Genomic DNA, 19,925 nt, shown 5'->3' on the forward strand with positions numbered 1-19,925 from the left:
ACACATACACACACACAATGTAATATTTGATTCCTAGTCCTCTGCCTTTTTTCTGTTGGCTGAGTAGAATTCACCTGTTAATCTAAACTGGATACAGCTACACAACGTTGAAATGGCCACTGGATGATACATATGCGACCGTTTAATATGTTAAATATATTTCCAGCCGAAGTGAGTTACAATCAAGTTAAGTTTTTATATTTCTTTTTCAGTTGCTGCCAAGTGCGCTTTATGCCCGTGAGATTGCACCTAAATGATAATAAAATTTTTACCTGAACATCATTGTTTTCACCTGCAATATTATATGACAGTGTGATTAAATGTTAAACGAAAACTGCATTAACTTACGCATTGACTCAGGCAGCAATTGTCTCCCACGCCGATTGTCTCTCCTTAGCCGCTGCAGCAGTGTTGTTCAAAAAAACAACATATATATATATATATATATATATATATATATATATATATATATATATATATATATATATATATATATATATACACACATACACAGTGGGCCCCCGTGTTACGAACTTAATCCGTTCAGCGGCTACGCTCGTGACTCGAACTGCTCGTATGACGGGCAATCCAAACCTATGTTAATTAATGAATGCGTGCAACGCGTGCAAAAACCTTAGGTAAAAACATCACGACTTTATACACATATTAAAAATGAGTAACTTAATCTACTGTACAGTTAAATAACATATACAAAGGAAAAATGACATTTATGACGTGACTTGAGCTGGGTGGAGGTGGAGGGGGGCAGAGACCAACCTGCAGAATTTATTTATTTATTTTCTTAAACTGGAACTTTTCTCAAACTAAAACATATCTCCGGCGATTTCCTTCTCTTTAATCCATAATAGAAGAAGCCTCTCCATTTTGTTGTCGACCGAGGTCCGTACCCCGGCAAGGAAAGTCTTGCCCTTCGAAGATTGCCGAGCGGTTACGGCCATACTCACGAGCAAGGTTAACTATGCGTGCGCCTCCTTCGTATTTTTTTTTTATTATCTTCTGCTTCGTTTCTATTGTCATCATCCTCTTACTTCTTCCCTTACCGCCACTAGCAATTTTAGCAGCCACGTCAAACAGATAAAGTTTGCAAAGTCTTCACAACACACCGACCAGCTGTGCCATCAAGCTAGATCCATGTTTTTCAACCGCTGTGTGCCGCGGGATATTGTCAGTTGTGCCGCGGGAGATTATCCCCCGGTCCGCTGTCTAAATTTACGGCAATGACTGTGCCGCGGACAGCACTCTCAAGGCTTTAAATGTGACGCGGTGATCAAAAGATTGGGAAACACTGAGCTAGATGAAGGCGTTCGGCCAAGCATATCGGCATTTCTGTGATTGACGTGACGCCGGCCAATAGTATGTCCGCATCTCCGTGAGTGAGACCGGGACTGTGACCTTAATCGACTAATAGCATATCGGCATCTCCGTGACTGACTCCATGACTGACACCGTGACTGAGACAGTGACTGTGACATTGTAAGAGCAATAGCGTTCAGCGTGACCGTGACAAGCGTGAACAATTAACTTCGTTGATGCAGCAAAGCGGAAATAATTGTGCAAACACATTTACCGGCGGCATGTCGGATTGTTTGTAAGACGAAAGGTTTGTGCGTAAGTGGGGGACAAAAAACGCCGCGGTCAACGCTCATAAGTCGAAAAGTTCGTAAGAGGGAGAGTTGGTAAACCGGGGGCCTCCTGTATATATAAATGATCCATACTCACCATAAGCATGCACTAGTGCTTCCAGTTATAGTGGGTCTCATTTGCCATAGTGACTTGTAGCATCAGCGCTCCATTGATGATGGCTTTTTATTGTTGTCATTCATGCACGGGCTTAACTCAGGGTGAACATACTCAAAGTAGATTGAACTAACGCAGGTCAGCTGTTCTGGAACTGAAAACTCAGAGTTTCCCATCTCGGAGTAAGTCAACTCAGAGCTCAGGGTTAAACTCAAGAGTTTGTTGAACCTGCTTTCTGTAATCGTGACACAACAAGCTGACTTGTAATTAATCATTGATTGTTAATATCTAATTTAATGTTTGAATTTACAACAGTTAGAGCAAGTAATTCAGTGGCTACAATGAATAAGAGGTGAAATGCCACAGTCCTGTCTGATGCCTCTTTCCACCCTAAACCTGGAACGTGTCCCCTCTGAGAGGAAAACACTAGGGATGTCCCGATACCAATTTTTTGCCTTCCGAGTACGAGTACTGGCATTTAAGTACTTGCCGATACCGAGTACCGATTCGAGTACTTAATAATACCATAACAACGACTTTAAAATTGCAATTTTTTACATTTTTAAAAAAATAATGTTTCCTGAAGAAACATGGCACTGTTTTGACAATTTACTTTCACAACTTCAACATATTTCCAAATGCCAATACTTCTACTTCTACTCCACAATCCCTGAGGCAAATATTGTGCACATATAACATAAACATACGTCTCAAAACCTTACACTTTTGTCGCGTTTAGCGTAGCGACAGCCAATCGGCTTCGGGAACGTTCAACGGGACACATGGGACAGGAATGTATCATGGCGGCTGCTTTGCGGTCACCCGGAGCTACCCAACACGGCCAGCTGAGCTATCAATACAAAAACGGAGCCAAGCAAGAGCGCTGACCTGGCTTGTAGAATGGCGGAAGGGAGAACTCGGGACAACTGCTATATGTGCAGCGTTTGCTTCCTTTTTTAACAGCTGGGCTGTTGAACCATAGTTACTGTGTTAAGCTAACGAGCATTTAGCGACTCGCACTCACAAAACGACTCGTGTCGAGCGTAAACGACGCACGTTGTCACGTTCCATCTGACGCGGCATTAGACAAACACACACACCATGCCCACCTGTTTGGCTGCCCATTCCCCCCCCCTCAAAACTTCCGCTCTGAATCCAGTGCGCGTCGCACATAGCATGGCAGTCTGTTAATGACGTTGTAGTATCGGGTGTGGTGGCGAGTACGAGTACATAAAATACGCTAGTATCGGAGCGAATACTGATACCAGTATCGGTATCGGGACAACCCTAGCAAACACAGCTGTTAATATCAGCATGTAACATGTAATCATATTGAGAAACGTGTCACCAAATCCAAAGTGTTTCAATGTATTAATAATTTAAAAAAAAATCGATTGAGTTGAATGTCTCATGGTCTCAAGTGCAGAGACAACATAAACCATCCTCCTCCATTCGGTGATTATAATCAATAAGGTCCAGAACCAAGCAGATTTTATCATGTATCAACCTGCCTTTAAGAAATCTTGATTGTTTTGAGCTAATTATCTTAGAGATGCCACTTTTCAATCTTGCTGCCAAGACCTTTGTGAAAATCTTATAGTATGTGTTTAAAAGTGTTTAGGTGTCAGGTTGTTTAGAATGTCTTATCTTTTTCAGGTTTTGAAATCAATTTAATTGCTCCATGTTTCATTGTTTCCATGAGCTCTCTTTGATGTATTCTTTCAGTTAAAGCTAGGAACAGTAAAGGTTTTACTGTATGTCTTCCCAAAAACGTTTATAAAAAATTGTTGTTAACCATCTGATCCTGGTGAGCAGTCAGATGCCATGTTTTTGATAGCACAATCCAATTCATCCATTCTTAAGACTTTACCACAAGTTTCTTGAAAGTCATCAATTATCGGAATCACATTAATTATTTTATCAACAAAGGATTGGACATTTTGTTCTGAGTATGAATATTTTTAAAGGTTACTGTAAAATGTGAAGACTTCATTTCATATACGTTTAGGATTTGTGCATTCCTCCCCATTGATTATTAGACAACACATTGAATTGTATTCTTCACTGTACTTTTCTAACTTGCAATAAGCAGTATTTTTTCCTCCTTCTATCCACTTGGCCCTAGATCTTACATAAGCACCCATGGCCTGATTCAAATACAGTGGGCCCCTGTGTTACGAGATTAATCCGTTCCGCAGTTGGGCTCGTAAAGCGATATCACCGTATGGCGGGCAATCCAAACCTATAATAAATAGCTAATGCATTTAGAACTCCAGGTAAAAACATCATAATTGTACATACATATTAAAAGTTAGTACCAAAATAGTGTAGTAAGTGCTACGTATATTTATGTATACAATCAGAAAACATCATAAATAAAAAATATAGAAAGGATTTATTTACCTTTGAGTGGCGCTTGTTATGCCCATATTCCCTAGTAAGGGTAGTGTAGGCTAAACTAGCTTCATATTTCTTGATTATCTCCAGCTTTTTTTCCATATAAATCATCTTCTTACATTTGTCTTTAACATCACCAGCAATCTTGGGACCCATGGCTAACCCATTCAAGTTTGAATTAAGCAGCAAAATGCAATATAAATACAGTTTTGTAACTACTCACGATAGAACTGTGGCATGAGGTCCTAGAGCTGCCTCCTGGTGGCAGGTGTTGCACCCTGCACCTCACAGCGGTGGCCAATTTACAATCAAGGCCCCGCTATAAAACACAGTCAGTCTCTTGCCCTTCACTGATCCATTTGCTTAGATGTCTACTCACTTCGCGGGGTACCTCCCTTGTATTATCCCATAGCCAATTTGATATCGTGGATTTCGATTCTAGGTTGTTTTTAAAGTAAGGCCCTGAGGGGCACAACGCAGTAAACGGTTTTCTTAAACCCAGTGCGATCGGCAACACAGCCGAATGAGCGTCTGTGTTCCTGTCGTCCCTGTGACGTGAGTGTCTGCTCTACATATATGAGTCTCTTTCTATGGTGCGTGATCGTTTCTTGAATTTCCCTATGCAGCGGACATTGAACGTTGTAGCCGCTGCTGCTTTGTTTTACCTGGTTTTACGGGACCTTCACGTCCGAGCGGTGGTCACCTGGTCCAGCCGGAGGTGCTCCACGTCCCAGCCGTCCACCTCCGTGGATTCCCGAGCGGGAGCCAGCGCCCTCTCCCCCGTTCCGACTGTGATTTGTTTTACTGGACTTTTAACACCTGTTTTGGGTTGATTTTAGTATTTAGGCATTTTTGATGGTTCGTGAAACTATTTATTTACTCGCTTTTAAATTTTCTTTTACAGGGCTGGAACCTCACCTCCGGCGTCACTGGATGAGGGCTTCCAATTTCAGTGTTGGTGATTTTATTTTTTTGTTGTGTATTTTTTTGTTGCTGGCCCCCCCACCTAAACTCAAACTTTACTCATGCACTTGCAAAATTTGCACAGACTTGATGCTGCCATGTTTATTTATAATTATACTTCTATTGCACTAGCGATTACACTTAGAACTATAACAACTACCTCAAATGCACACAACTGGGACAACCACAGCCAGAGTTGTCCTGCTTTGTCTCGTACTGTTGGATTGTCCTGTCATATGCTGCTACTTATGTCTTGTCTTGGGATACTCTTGCCATACCTGTTTTTTTGTATTCAGTTCTCAGTTTTAGTTGTTAGTTGTTAAGTAGTTTAGCAACACTAGGCAAAGTAGATCAAACATACTGCACTTTACATTACTATAGATAAGTATCTAGTTTTTAGGTTTGTCTCATCTTGCGCACCTGCACTTTGTTATTGTACATGTAAAACGCAGAGGATAGTGAGAAACGCTATTTCGATTCCTTTGTATGTTAAGCACATGTGAAGAAATTGACAATAAACTTGACTTTGACTTTGACTTTGACTTGACTTTGACTTCACAAGTGTGCACACGTGTGTGTGTGTGTGTGTGTATGCGTGCGTTTCACTAGGTGGTGGTTTTAATTGACTGGAAGTGCCTACCGCCTCTCCAGTGTACCAGACAAGGTGATGAGCATGATAGGACAGAGAAACTGTGATAACAAAAGCTTCCCCCAGATCACTCTTATGGAGTGTTTGCCTGTCTCATAACTGAGCTGAAGAGGCGTTTTTCAAGGTGCAAGGTGTGCAGTCCCAAAGAGTGAAACTTTCTTAAGTGAGGAGCCTCTTTTTGCCTTTGCACAGACCTTTGAGTCAGACCTCACTGACCTCAAACATGAAGTTCAACAAACTGTGTTTCTTGAGCCTTACAAAGAGGTTTCCATGAGATATTCAGACTTTACACAAGATTCCTGTTGTTCCTCCAGTCAGCACTGCTTCCGGTGAGAGAAGCGTCTCTGCTTTAAAACTCATTAAAACTCACCTCAGAACAACAATGGAACTCTCAGTACCGAGTCAAGGAGGGCACGTGCCCACATGGATGACTTTGTGAAACATTTTTCCACTTCACAACATAACCGAAGATTATGCTTTTCTGAACCTGTATACGAAAGATAGTATCTCGAGTCATGACTAAGCTCTTCACTATGTTCTACAGACCAAGGATAGTTTGGGAGCCAGTCAGTACCCCTTGTCATAGTTAAAACCGTGTGCGTGTGTGTGTGTGTGTGTGTGTGTGTGTGTGTGTGTGTGTGTGTGTGCGTGCGTTTGTATATATGGTATAGACCGCCAAAATACCACTTTTCACCTGGGAAAAGTGGACACTTGTGAATAAATTGACAAACCAAGTGTCAGTCTATTTCAAGCTTTATATTTTAATTTTTTTAGGGCGTAAAAGAACGGTTTTTTTTGGAAAAAAAAGAGAAAAATGTTAGCCTACTACTCAGCTGGGACAATAATTAATAATTATTTATTTTCTAAATAACTTATAAATATGATTTTTGGAGCTGTCAATGTATTACACCTTGCATGACCTCTGTGCGTGTGTATGACACCCTGCTGGTCGTTTTTTATTATTGCACTTTCATACACACACACAAAAAACACACACGTTGGAGGCAGAGACGTGACGTAGAAGTTGGCGTGACCTAGCACCAAATTTCCCGGGAAAGACTTCAATTTGCCGCATAAGTGACATTGGACTGGCCTTTTAGGTAAGTATTCAATAAATAATCACTTAAAATACTTCTAGTTATACGTGAGTACGGTAAGCTTAGGTTTTATGAGGTTATTTTTTCGTGAGAGGGCAGCCTGTTAAGCCTTTTTTTTTAAAGACGTTTTTATGATTAAAAACGGGACGTTTTTTGCATTAGTTTATATGCAAAGCGGGCTGTAACAGGTGGATCTCTAGGTTTATGTGTGTTAAATGTTTTTTGCTTGCTTGGCCTCGTTCGTTCGATCCTAGACCTGTATATTTAATTGAATGGACCAGGTAATTAACGGAATACTTTTCCGCGTTTATTTACACAAACTATTTGCAGCTAGTTAGCTGCAAGAGCAGACGGACTTCCTCATCCTTGTCCCGTTACGGTGATATATGTAAGCAAGAGTACGGTTGATATATAAATGCACATCTGAGTGTAAAAACTCTACTTATGTGGCGGACATATCAATCTAACTTTATTACTGTCGAAAAAAATATATAATTTTGAAGTTACTGTTGAGAAGACACACCCATACTTTTGACCTTCATTTTTTGGGGAAAAAGTCGGTATTTTATTTGGGGAGTTATGGTACATTCCGCCTGGATCAGACAGTTGCTCTGTTGCGCTTTTATCTATCAAGCAGCACGTTGTATTCGGGAGGAAAAGATGACGATTGAGAGAGATATATAAGCTTGAGACTTCAGGGCATAGTTTATTAAATACAGCCGCTGGCCACACGTCAGGCTCTGTACAACTGCAGCTCAATACTAAAAAAAAAAAAAAACACACACTACGCGCGCACAGGAAGGAAGTTCCAGGTATGGTAGCCCAGACGTAACACAAATAAATACAACGCCCTCCTATGGCAAAACTCTTAGTCAGTAATACAAACACATAAATAAAACTGTGGACACATCTGTCATTCACATCCAACACCCCCACTTGTTCACAGGTTCTTGAATTCAATATGAAACAAAACAAATGAACTCTCTGCTACCAATAAACAAAAACAAAAATCAACGTGGGCTCTGTGTCTCATTTCAAACTCCAAAAATAACAGATTCAAACTTCTGCAGTTTCATCTTGGTTACAGGTTTGGTCATAATGTCAGCAACCATATCATACGTAGGACAGTAAACCAACGTTACTCTCCCCTCACTTACAGTGGACATGATAAAATGGTATTTTATATCCACATGCTTAGCCCTCTGTCTGTTTACGGGGTTTTTAGCAAGAGCGATTGTTCCCTGGTTGTCCTCGTGTACAATTGGCTGTGTATACTTGTAACTGTCAATCCCCTCTAGCAACTGCTCTAGGTATAAACACTCTTGTATGGTAGAAGCCAGTGCCATGTATTCTCTCTCACATGTTGAGAGGGCAACCGTAGGTTGGTTCTTAGATTTCCATGACACTAGTGAGCTGGTTTTATTGAGATATACACAGTATCCTGTGGTACTGCGCCTGTCGCTGGTATCAGATGCCCAGTCAGCATCACTATAGGCTTGTATGCCTAGTTTCTCATTGTCGTTTCTTCTGAAACATAGACCTTTATCAGCAGTGCCTTTGAGGGACCTTAGAACATGTTTAACAGTAACCCACTGCTCCTCTGTAGGCTCAGCAAAATACTGTGATAGTCTGCTCACTACAAAGCTCAAGTCTGGTCTGGTACAAGTGGATAGGTATATCAGGCTGCCTACAGCCTCCCGGTACAGTCTGACATCATCCATCTTTACAGCATCCACAGAATATTCAAGCTTCTGATCGCAGGGTGTTTCTCTGGTTCTACAGTTTTGCATGTTAAAATGCTGTAACACCTTGTTAATGTACCTTTCTTGTGACATTTTTACACATCCATTTGACTGACAGAAATCGATACCCAGAAAATGTTTAAGGCAACCCAGATCTTTCATCTTAAACTTTCCTGCGAGCACCTCTTTCACTTCTCTTCGAACCATCTCATTGTTGGCTGTAATGATCAAGTCATCGACCTATATGATTATGATCACCTTTTTGTCTTTTGACTCTTTTGCATAAACACAGTGGTCGGCTGGATTTTGTGTGAACCCCTCCCCAATTAGACAAGTCATGTAACACTCTGTTCCAGTTACGCCCAGATTGTTTAAGGCCATAAAGTGACTTTTCAAGCTTAAAGACTAGACCATCATCTTTCTCTTCATAACCCTCTGGTGGATTAATGTAGATTTCATAGTCTATGGGCGCGTGCAAATAAGTTGTTTTTACGTCCATCTGGTGTGTGAGTAGATTCTCCTGGCCCGCTTTTTGTAACCCTGACACTCGTAATGTTTGCCGTGGGTGAAAACGTTTCCCCATAATCTATTCCCATCACCTGGTTGTATCCCTTAGCCACAAATCTTGCTCTGTATTTGTCTTCTCCATTTACATCACTCTTGATGGAGTAAACCCATTTAACCCCCACTGTTTTTTTGCCTACTGGTAGGGTTGTCACAGTAAATGTGTTGTTGTCGTTTAACGACTGGACCTCTTCATCCATTGCTTTCCTCCATTCTTTAGAGTTAGCTGATCTCATAGCTTCCCCAAAGGTTTGTGGAACACCACATACAGCCCTATAACAGTAATCTACTGTAGTGTGAACCACATCACTATCACTATCTTCAGATACATAGTCATTTAAGTGACTTGGTTCCCTCCTCTCTCTGGCCGGATACCTTTTGCTTTCAGGTTCAACAACTGTCACACTCTGTTGTGCTAGATTACCGCTAGGTGCATCCATATTTAGTACACTTGGCTCGTGAGCCTCCTCTGTGCTCTTATTAACCTCCTGTGTGGTTTCCTTACCTCTAGGCTGTCTCACCCTGTCATCGTCATTTGGATTTGTCTCGTCAGTTTGTCTGTTTCTCTACCGCTGTTCTGCTTACAAACTTCACCAGCCTATGTTTAAGCACTCTGTTTATGTCTGGGTGATAAACGAAGTACGCCGGGCTGTTTTTGTCGTACCCTACAAAACGTCCCTGGTCACACCTGGAATCCAGTTTTCCCTTGTCTTGTTTATATGTGTAACATACCGAACCAAATCTTTGCATTTTAGATAGGTTAGCCTTTTTGCCTGTCAGCAGATGGTAGGGAGTCTGCCCTGTACGCCGGTTAAAACACCTGTTGCGTACAATCGCTGCTGTTTGTACTGCATAGTGCCATAGTGGTTTTGGTAGCTTGCTCTCCACTAACATGCACCAACCCATCTCAAATAAAGTGCGCCAACCCCGCTCTGCAGTCCCGTTCTGGTAAGGTGAGTACGGAGCTGACGTCTCATGCCTGATTTTATTCTTCCTCATCAGTGTTTGAAAATCATTGCATGTATACTCACATCCGTTGGCGCTCCTGGGACATAACACCTTCCCCCAAGGGGATACGTCTGCTAGAAACTTCTCAGTAGCTAACACGGTGTCACTTTTCTTTTTCAGAAAATATACAAACACCGCACCTGAGTAGTCATCAGTGAATGACTGCACATATCTGTAACCATCAATTGACTCTGTGGGCACAAGACCTGCAAGGTCTGTGTGGACTAACTGTAAGGGTGCCTTTGCTCTAGTATCAGGATCTCTGTTTTTTGTTTGTACAAACTTTCCCTGAATACACACTTCGCACTCTTGTTCAGGCCTACATGCTTTACCTTTGATTTTCATGCCATCAACCACATTTTGTAGCTTTAAAACATTACCGTAGTTGCAGTGGCCTAATATCTCGTGCCATGTTTGAATGTCATGACATGCATTACAGTTGTCAACAGTAGACTCACCCTCAGTATGCAAATAATACAACTTGTTATACACATGTATATCAAATCTGGTACCGTTCTTTGTTATCAGTGCATCCTTGCCTTCCTTGAAAACGACCGTGGCTCCTCTCGCAGTGGCTGCCTTCACTGAAAAGATATCTTGTGGGTATGATGGTATGAATAAAGCGTCTCTCAGCGTCGCCTTTTGTCGCTGTCCTTTATTGTCTATCAGGCAAACCTCAGCAAGCTCTCTCTTCTGTGCGACCCCGCTGCAACGGGTGCCGTCTGCCAACTCAACGCTGTGCTTTTCTGGTCTGAATGTGTTGTCAAAGTTTTTAAACCTGGTCACGTCGATGGTCGATGATGATGTGGGACGTGGCTCCGGTGTCCACCATCAGTCCTCTCTCCTGGATGCCGCCTTCTGGCTGCTGTTGGGTGCTGATGTCGCTGTCCCTCGTCTTGAACGCGAAGTCCTCGTCACCATCTCCTCCCGAGGCTTTACATGCTCCATCCCGTCGTTCCTTACTGTCCTTGTCCTTGCGCCTGCATGTGGCGTCTTTGTGTGTGGCACTACGGCAGCGACTACACCATGTCTTCTGTCGACAATCTTTAGCTCGATGGCCCTTTATGCCGCACTTGAAGCACACCATGTCTGTGTCGTATTTCTGCCGGTCACGTGCATTTGTTTTGGTGGGCCGCCGCACACTTCTACCCTGAGTCTTCATTACACTGTCACTTGACTCAGCGCGTATATTTTCTGTTTCCTCGAAACTTCTTAGCTTAGTTTTGAAATCTGTAAATGTTATGTTATCATCTGTGTGCGCTACATGTATGGCGAATGGCTTATAATTCTCAGGCAGTCCTTTCAGTATCATAGCCACAAGCAGACCATCTCCCAATGTCTCACCTGCATTCCGCAGTGCTGTTATGGCGGTTTCAGCTCTAATAATATAGTCCATAACACTCTCGTTGTCAGCCTTTTGAAGCGACGTTAGTGTGGTGTATAGGTTGATTATGCAGGGTTTTCCCTTCCCGGCATAATACTCTCTCAATATTTTTAGAGCCTTTCTTCCATCGTTGGGTGCATCCCTCATAATCAGTGAGAGACTCTTATCATCCAAGAGTAGTATCATCTCGGCATATGCGTCTTCATTTTTCTTCTCGTCGGCTGCTCTTTGTTCATCTCCAGCTGGTTCTCTCAGGACCGTGTCCTTCAGCCCTAGTAGGTGGGAGTGTCCCAACATCTTGGTCTCCCACAGCTCATTTTTTCTCTCATCTCCGTCTCCCACAGCTCATTTTTTCTCTCATCTCCGTCAAATGCCAGTCGAGGCAACCTGCTTGTCCCTCGGTGATCCATGATGCTAGCCTGCACCTGCTACGCTAGCCCGTCGGCACACTTCTCGTGTTTTCTCTACACGGTGGAAGTCGGCAAACTTTTCTCCCGAACAACTCCTGGGCCCATAACCTGTTGCGTTTTTATCTATCAAGCAGCACGTTGTATTCGAGAGGAAAAGATGACGATTGAGAGAAATAAGCTTTAGCCTTCAGGGCATAGTTTATTAAATACAGCCGCTGGCCACACGTCAGGCTCTGTACAACTGCAGCTCAATACTAAAAAAAAAACACACTACGCGCACACAGGAAGGAAGTTCCAGGCATGGTAGCCCAGAAGTAACACAAATAAATACAATGCCCTCCTATGGCACAACTCTTAGTCAGTAATACAAACACATAAATAAAACTGTGGACACATCTGTCATTCACATTCAACATGCTCTACCATAATAATTGTTTCTTATTTGGAAGAAATGGCGGACATGCATACTGCACATTGATGGGATTCTGCATTGTGACAGATTCACTCTTAATTCTGTCACGTACTGATGAATTAATTGAATAATGAGTGCCTTTTGTGTAGTGCCTTTAAAACACTTTTTTTTGTTGTTGTTGGTTTTATTTGAATGAAGGAGCTCTTGATTCAAAATCAGAAAAAAAAAAGCCAAGGCGAAGGTGTCTGGATCCAAAAAATGAAGCAAGACTTTACATTGATTCTGGAAAAGACAAGCTTGGACTTGATGTGAAATACATCAATGCATTCAAAGGTAAGCTAAATCTCACAATGACATTTGACAATTGAATCTTTCACCTTACATCATTAATGTTGTTTTTTCATTTCTAGGGCGAGGAGTCTTTGCTTGCGCTTCTTTTGAAAAAGGAGACTTCTTGCTAGAATATCGTGGTGAACTTATCAACATACAAGAATGTGAGAGAAGACAGAGGGTGTACCATAACAACATGAAAGCCTTCATGTTCAATGTTTCGCTTCAATGGAAGAGCTTGGTGGTGTTTATCAAGTCCATGTTTAACCAGATTTTTTTTTTAAATTTATTTAATAGGATCGTAAATCATGATATTCTACACTTCCAAGCATATACTTGAATGTGTTTTCTTTTTCAAGTGTTGATGCAGCAAACGAGGGTGGCTCGCTGGGAAGACTGGTCAATGATGACCACATCAACCCAAATGCCAAAATGAAGTCTTTAAATGTGCAAGGAAAGCCCCACCTGTGTTTGTTTGCAACATGGGACATTTACCCAGGAGAGGAGATCACATACGATTACGGAGACTCTGATTGGCCATGGAGAGACAAGGTGATCATATCAGCATGTGATGAGATTGGTTATAGTAAATAGAAAAAAAAAGCAATCAGAAAAAACAGTGCTGACTGCTTTAAACTCATGATGCTGTATGCCGTTTCAATCTCAGGAATCTGGTCTATGTAAAAAGTCCCAAAACAAACTCATGACAGGGGAAAATACCACTGCAGCCCCCTCAAATGCTCTGAAATCATTTCAGGAGGTAAGTTATGCATACTTTTCACAGCTAATACACTTTTTGGCTTAAAAAGGTCCACAGTATAAAATTAGCATGCATCCGAAAATAACAGTAGAAATTAAGAAGTCCATTAAGTATGTGTGTGTTTTGACCCTTTATTTTTCTGTATGTCAGTATATATATATATATATATATATATATATATATATATATATAGGGAATCTCCAATTCCCTGGAGTCTGATTGTTCCTGTGCATATCTGTGTGTTTTTACCCTGTATTTTCGTGTATTTCAGTGTGTGATGGAGAGAAGCAACATAATGACTTTGAGCAAGACTGAACTTGGTCCAGTACTGCAGCCACTGACCAATTCTGAAAAGCTAAATCATCTCAGCGCCAATAAGCATCATTAAGAATCCAACTTCTGGTTGAGTTCAACAACTACAGTATCTTCTAAGTTCTGTGTCAAGTCACCAGTACTACAACTATTTATAGGCTTATTAATATTAATAGACTTGAGCCAGATCCACTGGATTTATAGTGTATTATACAGTCATTATTACATTTTTAAGTCACACCAATGGCTGTGTGTGTGTGTTTATCTTCATATATGGCTTACACTGACACAGGCATATGCAGACATTCCCACCGAAACTATTCAGTGTGGAGGTTGAAGAGTCAAACTCACCTCCATGTGTATGTGCTTGCAGGATTGTGGTTTAAAGTGACATTTCACCTCGCTTTATCTACAAGTCTCGCAGTCACAAATTATCACCTATCTGATAGTCTTCAATAAATGCACGCTATCAAACTGTGTTAGTTTATTAACTCTTCTACATTGCTCTTATACACACATTAATCCCCGCTAAAACATACTGCCCCTTTTCGTACGTCATCAGAATGCGTTTACGTTCAATTGCTTTAGAATTGCATTAAATGACAATATAAACAGGAATACACATTTAAACTTTTTTGTTAATTAATCGTACTTTCATTTACAGTGTAAGGAGTTCTTTCATAATTTTGGTTAAATTATTCAGTCGTTCAAAACTAAATCTATTTGTTCCAGGTTAGCACTGGACTTGTCCCCTTTGACCAGGTGGCTACAAAAGAGCAGGTAAAACAGTTAGGTTTTTCTGCTTCATTTGAATAGATTGTTCTTTGACACGACCGATTTGTGTCATGTGCTTTGACAGTTAAGACAAGTTGCCGACTGCAAAACCTATGGAAGCACCATGCTCAGCATGAGGAAGCATTTGATAAGGCCAACAAAAAACTTCTTGAGGGAGGGAAGCAAATGATTTTGAATCTGGTTAAGAGAATTAATGATTCGGTGAGTTTTTAATTCTAAGCAAAATTAAAATGCTCTTTTAGCCGTATGCCAATAAATCACTATAAAAGTGTATATGAGAACATTATTCTTAGAACACGAATTTGCTTGCAAATCTAGCCGAATTTCTCAAAACATTCAAATTCACCATGAATAAATGGGAAGGTTTCAACAGATTCCTTACTTACCAATTAATATAATTATTGCTATGGCTAACCTACCGCAAAGTAGGCTAGCCATAGTTGTGTACATTAGTTTCACATCATATACCAACACATCATGTCATGTGTGGTTGTCTTTGAGATTTTCAAAACCCTAACCTGCTACACATTTTCAATAGTGCAGCAGATTTTCTTATGTTAAATGCACAGTGTCAAGAAAACTATTGGGTCATTTCCAATTGAAAACAACGGAGAAAATATTACGCTAAGGAGGGAACTGAGGGAATATTAATTACATAAATAATGTTTCATTTATGTAAATTGATAATGGTGGAGTAATGAGAAATTCTGTAGGCTTGATAATGAATCATTAATATGGCATGGTCAAATACAAATGTGTGCAGGAGTTCAAATGTCACTATCAATGTAATCATTTAAAAATATATTGTGCCGTAATACTACTTGTATATAAACAGATTGTCCCTTTTTCTCCTGTCAGCAGTATGCTCTTACTTTCAGTTGCTTTAGAATTGTAAATGACAGTACAAACAGGAATACGAATTCAACCTAACACTATACATGGATCAGAAGAAACCGACACTCTGTCAGACGATGGTGGACTATTGTTTGTGAAATGACCAAGTAAAACGCAATGTTTCTTGATCCTGTATCACTCCATGGCTATCTCCTAGGCCAGCCGAGAAACATAGTCTCTCCAGCGTGCCCTGGGTAATCCCCAGGGGCTCGTCCCGGTGTGACATACCCGGTGGAAAATGGGGGGGATGCCGGTCAGACCTGACAGACCCAAACGTATTGTGCGGGTCTGCTGGGAATATCAAGTCCCACCTAAGAAGGAGTTTCAACTCCCAACTCTGGGAGAACTTGTCCCACGTTTCGGGGGAGGAGGACCATGTTCCGCGGCTCCATTATCGAGGCGGCTGATTGAAGTTTCGTGAGGTAGTGCGCCTGTCGTGATGTAAATCCCTGAAACCTTTGGTTGACAAGGGTAAGGAATGCCTTCAAGCTGAAGAAGGAGTTCTATTGGGTCTTTTTGGCTTGTGGGAATCCAGAGGCAGCTGGCAAATACTGACTGGCCAAGCGGAGTGCAGCTTGGGTATTTGACGAGGCAAAAATCCGGGCATGAGAGAAGTTCGGTGAGGCCATGGAAAATGAGATCCTGATTACTTTGAGAAAATTCTGGTCCACCATCTGGCGTCTCAGGAGGGGGGGGGGCAGTGCACCATAAATATTATTTACAAAGGATATAGCGCGCTGCTGACCTCAACTCCGGACTGCCTAAACCGGTGGGCAGAATACTTCGAAGACCTCCTCAATTCCTCCGACAAGTCTTCCTCAGAAGAAGCAGAGTCTGGAAGTTCATGGGCTCTCCCATCTCTGTGGCTACACCCTTGGCAGGATCCTCAAGCATTTATAGGTGTTTGCCCAACCAGTCTGTGTGTGCTTTTTGGACTTTGAGAAGGAGTGAAGGCCTTAGACAGTGTCTCTTAGTGAATTCTGTGGGGGGCTGTTTCAGGAGAGGGCGTACCTAGCCCTCTGATACAGGCTGTTCGGGCCCTGTACCATCCATGTCAGAGTTTAGTCTGTATTTCCGGCGGGAAGTTGAATTCGTTTACAGTGAGAGGTGGACTCTGCCAAGGCTGTCCTTTGTCACGGAGTTCGTTCATTACCTTTATGGACAGAATTTATCGTTGCATCAAAAGCAATGGGGGTCTCAGTATTGCTTCTCTGCTACTAGTGATGATGTGGTGTTGTTGGCGTCTTCAAGCCAGGACCTCCAACTTACAAAGTGATTTGAATATGAAACCTTTCCATCCATCCATCATCTTCAGCTTATTGTGGTTCAGGTTGCGGGGGCAGCACCCTCAGCAGTGAAGCCCGGACTTCCCTCTCTCCGGCCGTTTCGTCCAGCTCCTCCAGGGGAATCCCCATGTGTTCCCGCACCAAGAAAGAGGCATAGTCCCTCCAGCGTGTCCTGGGTCGTCCGTGGGGTCTCCTCCTGGTTGGACATGTCCAACTCACCAGGGAGGTGTCTGGGAGGCATAATAACAAGATGCCCGAACTACTACGCCTCTACTGGCTCCTCTCAACGGAGAGGATCAGCAGCTCGACACTGGGTCCCTCCTGGATGACCGAGCTTCTCACCATGTCTCTAAGGGAGAACCCACACAGCTTGCAGAGGAATCTCATTTCGGCTGCGTGTCTCTGAGATCTTGTTCTTTTGGTCATAAAAGACAGCTTGAATGGGCAGGAACGTAGATCGCTTTGCTCTTTTGGCTCAGCTCTCTCGGTACGGAACACAGCAGACGTTGAATCGATCCGCCTGTCGATCTTCCGTTCCATTCTACCCTCACTCATGAACAAGACCCCAAGATACTTGAACTCCTCCACTTGGGGCAGGACCTCATCTCTGACCCCGAGAGGGCACTCCACCCTTTTCCGACTGAGGACCATGATCTCTAATTTGGAGATGCTGATCTTCATCCTTCTGCTTCACACTCAGCTGCGAACTGCTCCAATGAGAGTTGGAGGTCACGGTCTGAAAAAGCCAACAACACCACATCATCCGCAAAACCACATCATCTGCAAATAGCAGAGATGAAACTCTGAAACCAGACCCCCCCTCAATGCTTCGGCTGCGCCTACAGATTCCGTGAATAAAGGTAATGAAAAGAAATGGTGAAAATGGGCAGCCTTGGCGGAGTCCAACCACCACTGGAAACGGATTCGACTAACTGCCAGAAATGTGGTGTTAAAGGGACAAAATTGGCAGTATCAAGGCTTTGGGTACACCGTACTTCCGTAGCAACTCCCACAGAACTCCCCAAGGGACACGATTCAACACCTTCTGCAAGTCTACAACACACATGTAGACTGGATGGGCGAACTTACTTGTACTCTTGAGGATCCTGCCGAGGGTGTAGATTTGGTCCACTTTTCCACTGCCAGGACAAAAACCACCCTGCTCCTCCTGAAATCGAGGAGCCGAGGAGTGTGATTCCTCTATAGGTGGAACACACCCTCCAGTCCCCCTTATTAAAAAGCGGAACCACCACCCCAATCTACTAATCCAGAGGTGTTGTCCCGAATGACTATGCAATGTTGCAGAAGCATGTCTGCCAGGACAGCTCTACAACATCCAGAGCCTTTATAAATGCCAGGCGGATCTCCTCCACCCCCAAAGCCTTGCCACCAAGGAGTTATTTTGACCACAATGGTGACTTCAGCCCCAGAAGCCCACCTCAGAGCTTACGGACTCTGCTTCCTCAGAAGAAGACGTGTCGATGGGTTTTAGGATATCTTCAGAGTATTCTGTCCACTGGTTCACGGCGTCCCAAGTTGAGGTCAGCAGCACCCATCCCCACTGTACACAGTGTTGATGGTGCACTCCTAAGACACCAGATGGTGGACCAGAATTTCCTCGAAGCCACCCGGAAGTTGTTTTCCATGGCCTCACCAAACTCTTCCCACACCTGAATTTTTGCCTCGGCAACCGCTGAAGCCACACAACACTTGGCAAGTCAGTATCTGTCAGCTAACTCTGGAGTCCCACAGGTCAAAAGGGCCCGATAGGACTCTTTCTTCAGCTTGTCGTCATCCCTTACCGCTGATATCCACCAGCAGATTCAGGCATTGCCTCCACGACAGGCTCCAACGACCTTACCAACTCGGAACAGGGGGGCGCGTTCCCCCAATCACACCCTTCCAGGTCTCATTGCCCACGTGAGCATTGAAGTTCCCCAGCAGAACGCGGGAGTCCCCAGAGGGAGCACTGTCCCTCAAACCCTCCATAATAGGGTGGGTACGCTGAACTGTTGTTTGGTGCATTAACACAAATCAGCCAGGACCTGTCCCCCCATGGGAAGGGAAAAAGGGGCTACCCTCTCATCCACTGGGGTAAACCTCAATCTCCAGGCTGGGATAAAATATGTATGTCCACACCAGCTCTGCGCCTCTCACTGCGGGCAACTCCAGAGTGGAAGAGAGTCCAACCCCTCTCAACAGGACTGGTACCAGAGCCCAAGCTGTGAGTGGAGGTAAGTCCGAGTCTCGATCCTGCGCACCAACTCAGGCTCCTTGGCTGCTAGAGAGGTGACATTCCATGTCCCAAGAGCTAGCTTCTGCAGCTGGAGTTGGAGCGCCAAGTTTCCTGCCTTTGGCCGCCGCCCAGGTCACACTCCACCCGACCTACGGCCCATCCCACAGGTGCTGAGCCCCATGGGCTGAACCCGGCTGAGCCCCATGGGTGTGGGCTTGGCTACCAGGTACTCGCCAGCTAGCCCCACCTTCAGGCTTGGCTTCAGAGGGGGGCCACAGTGACCAGCGTCCGAATGTGTGGAAACTCGACTCCATGTATTTTATCCATCATTAGAGGAAAATGGTTCATGCTTAGTCTGGTTCCTTACTTTGGACCTGTTGGCCCTGGGTGACCTTGCCAGGCGCATAAAGCCCCAGACAACTTTGCTCCTCGGATCATTGGGGCGCGCAAACCCCTCCACTACGATAAGGTGACGGCCCAGAGAGGGACGAGTGTGAAGCCCTGGGTCAATGATGATCAGAATCATGGTTTTTTTTTAAAAAAAGGTGGAGTACACTTTCCGAGTCGGGAGTATATAACATCCTGCCCCAAGTGTCCGAGTTTAAGTATCTTGGGATAATTTTTGAAAGTGTTGGTAGGAGGGAAAGGCCGGCGGACCAAGCTACATTCCTACATCTATATTCCTGCCCTCATCTATGTGTCGTGGGTGAAAAAATGAGATCCTGGATACAAGCGACTTAATTGAGTTTCCTTCACATGATGATCTTACCCTAAGAGATAGGGTGAGAAGCACTGTCATACGGGAGGGTCTCAGTGTTAAGCCGTTGCTTCTCGGCATTGAGAGTAGCTAGTTGAGGTGAATGCCTCCCTGTTAAAGTGTTCCGTGCATGGGAAAAGGGCCTGGGATGACCCAGGACATGCCAGAGAG

The 19,925-nt window shown here is 43.4% G+C and overlaps 1 long non-coding RNA gene across 7 annotated transcripts in view; it reads left to right on the top strand.

The window, feature by feature from the left end:
- LOC148425204 (uncharacterized) overlaps positions 1-19,925 on the top strand; it is a 29,250-nt gene that overhangs the window by 3,748 nt on the left and 5,577 nt on the right. Inside the window, exons 1-8 of one of the 7 annotated variants that reach the window (XR_015865411.1) lie at positions 1,692-5,109; positions 12,583-12,717; positions 12,795-12,958; positions 13,074-13,266; positions 13,382-13,474; positions 13,746-13,876; positions 14,519-14,566; positions 14,646-14,782. This is a non-coding gene — a long non-coding RNA (uncharacterized LOC148425204). Of the gene's footprint in view, positions 1-1,691; positions 5,110-12,582; positions 12,718-12,794; positions 12,959-13,073; positions 13,267-13,381; positions 13,475-13,745; positions 14,567-14,645; positions 14,783-19,925 lie in introns of those variants that run through there. The other 6 variants (XR_015865410.1, XR_015865409.1, XR_015865408.1 and 3 more) reach the window with 6 other exon arrangements.

This window comes from Hippichthys cyanospilos, chromosome 4, assembly GCF_059441005.1.
Source record: "Hippichthys cyanospilos isolate Australia breed blue-spotted pipefish chromosome 4, RoL_Hcya_1.0, whole genome shotgun sequence".
Taxonomy (NCBI): domain Eukaryota; kingdom Metazoa; phylum Chordata; class Actinopteri; order Syngnathiformes; family Syngnathidae; genus Hippichthys; species Hippichthys cyanospilos.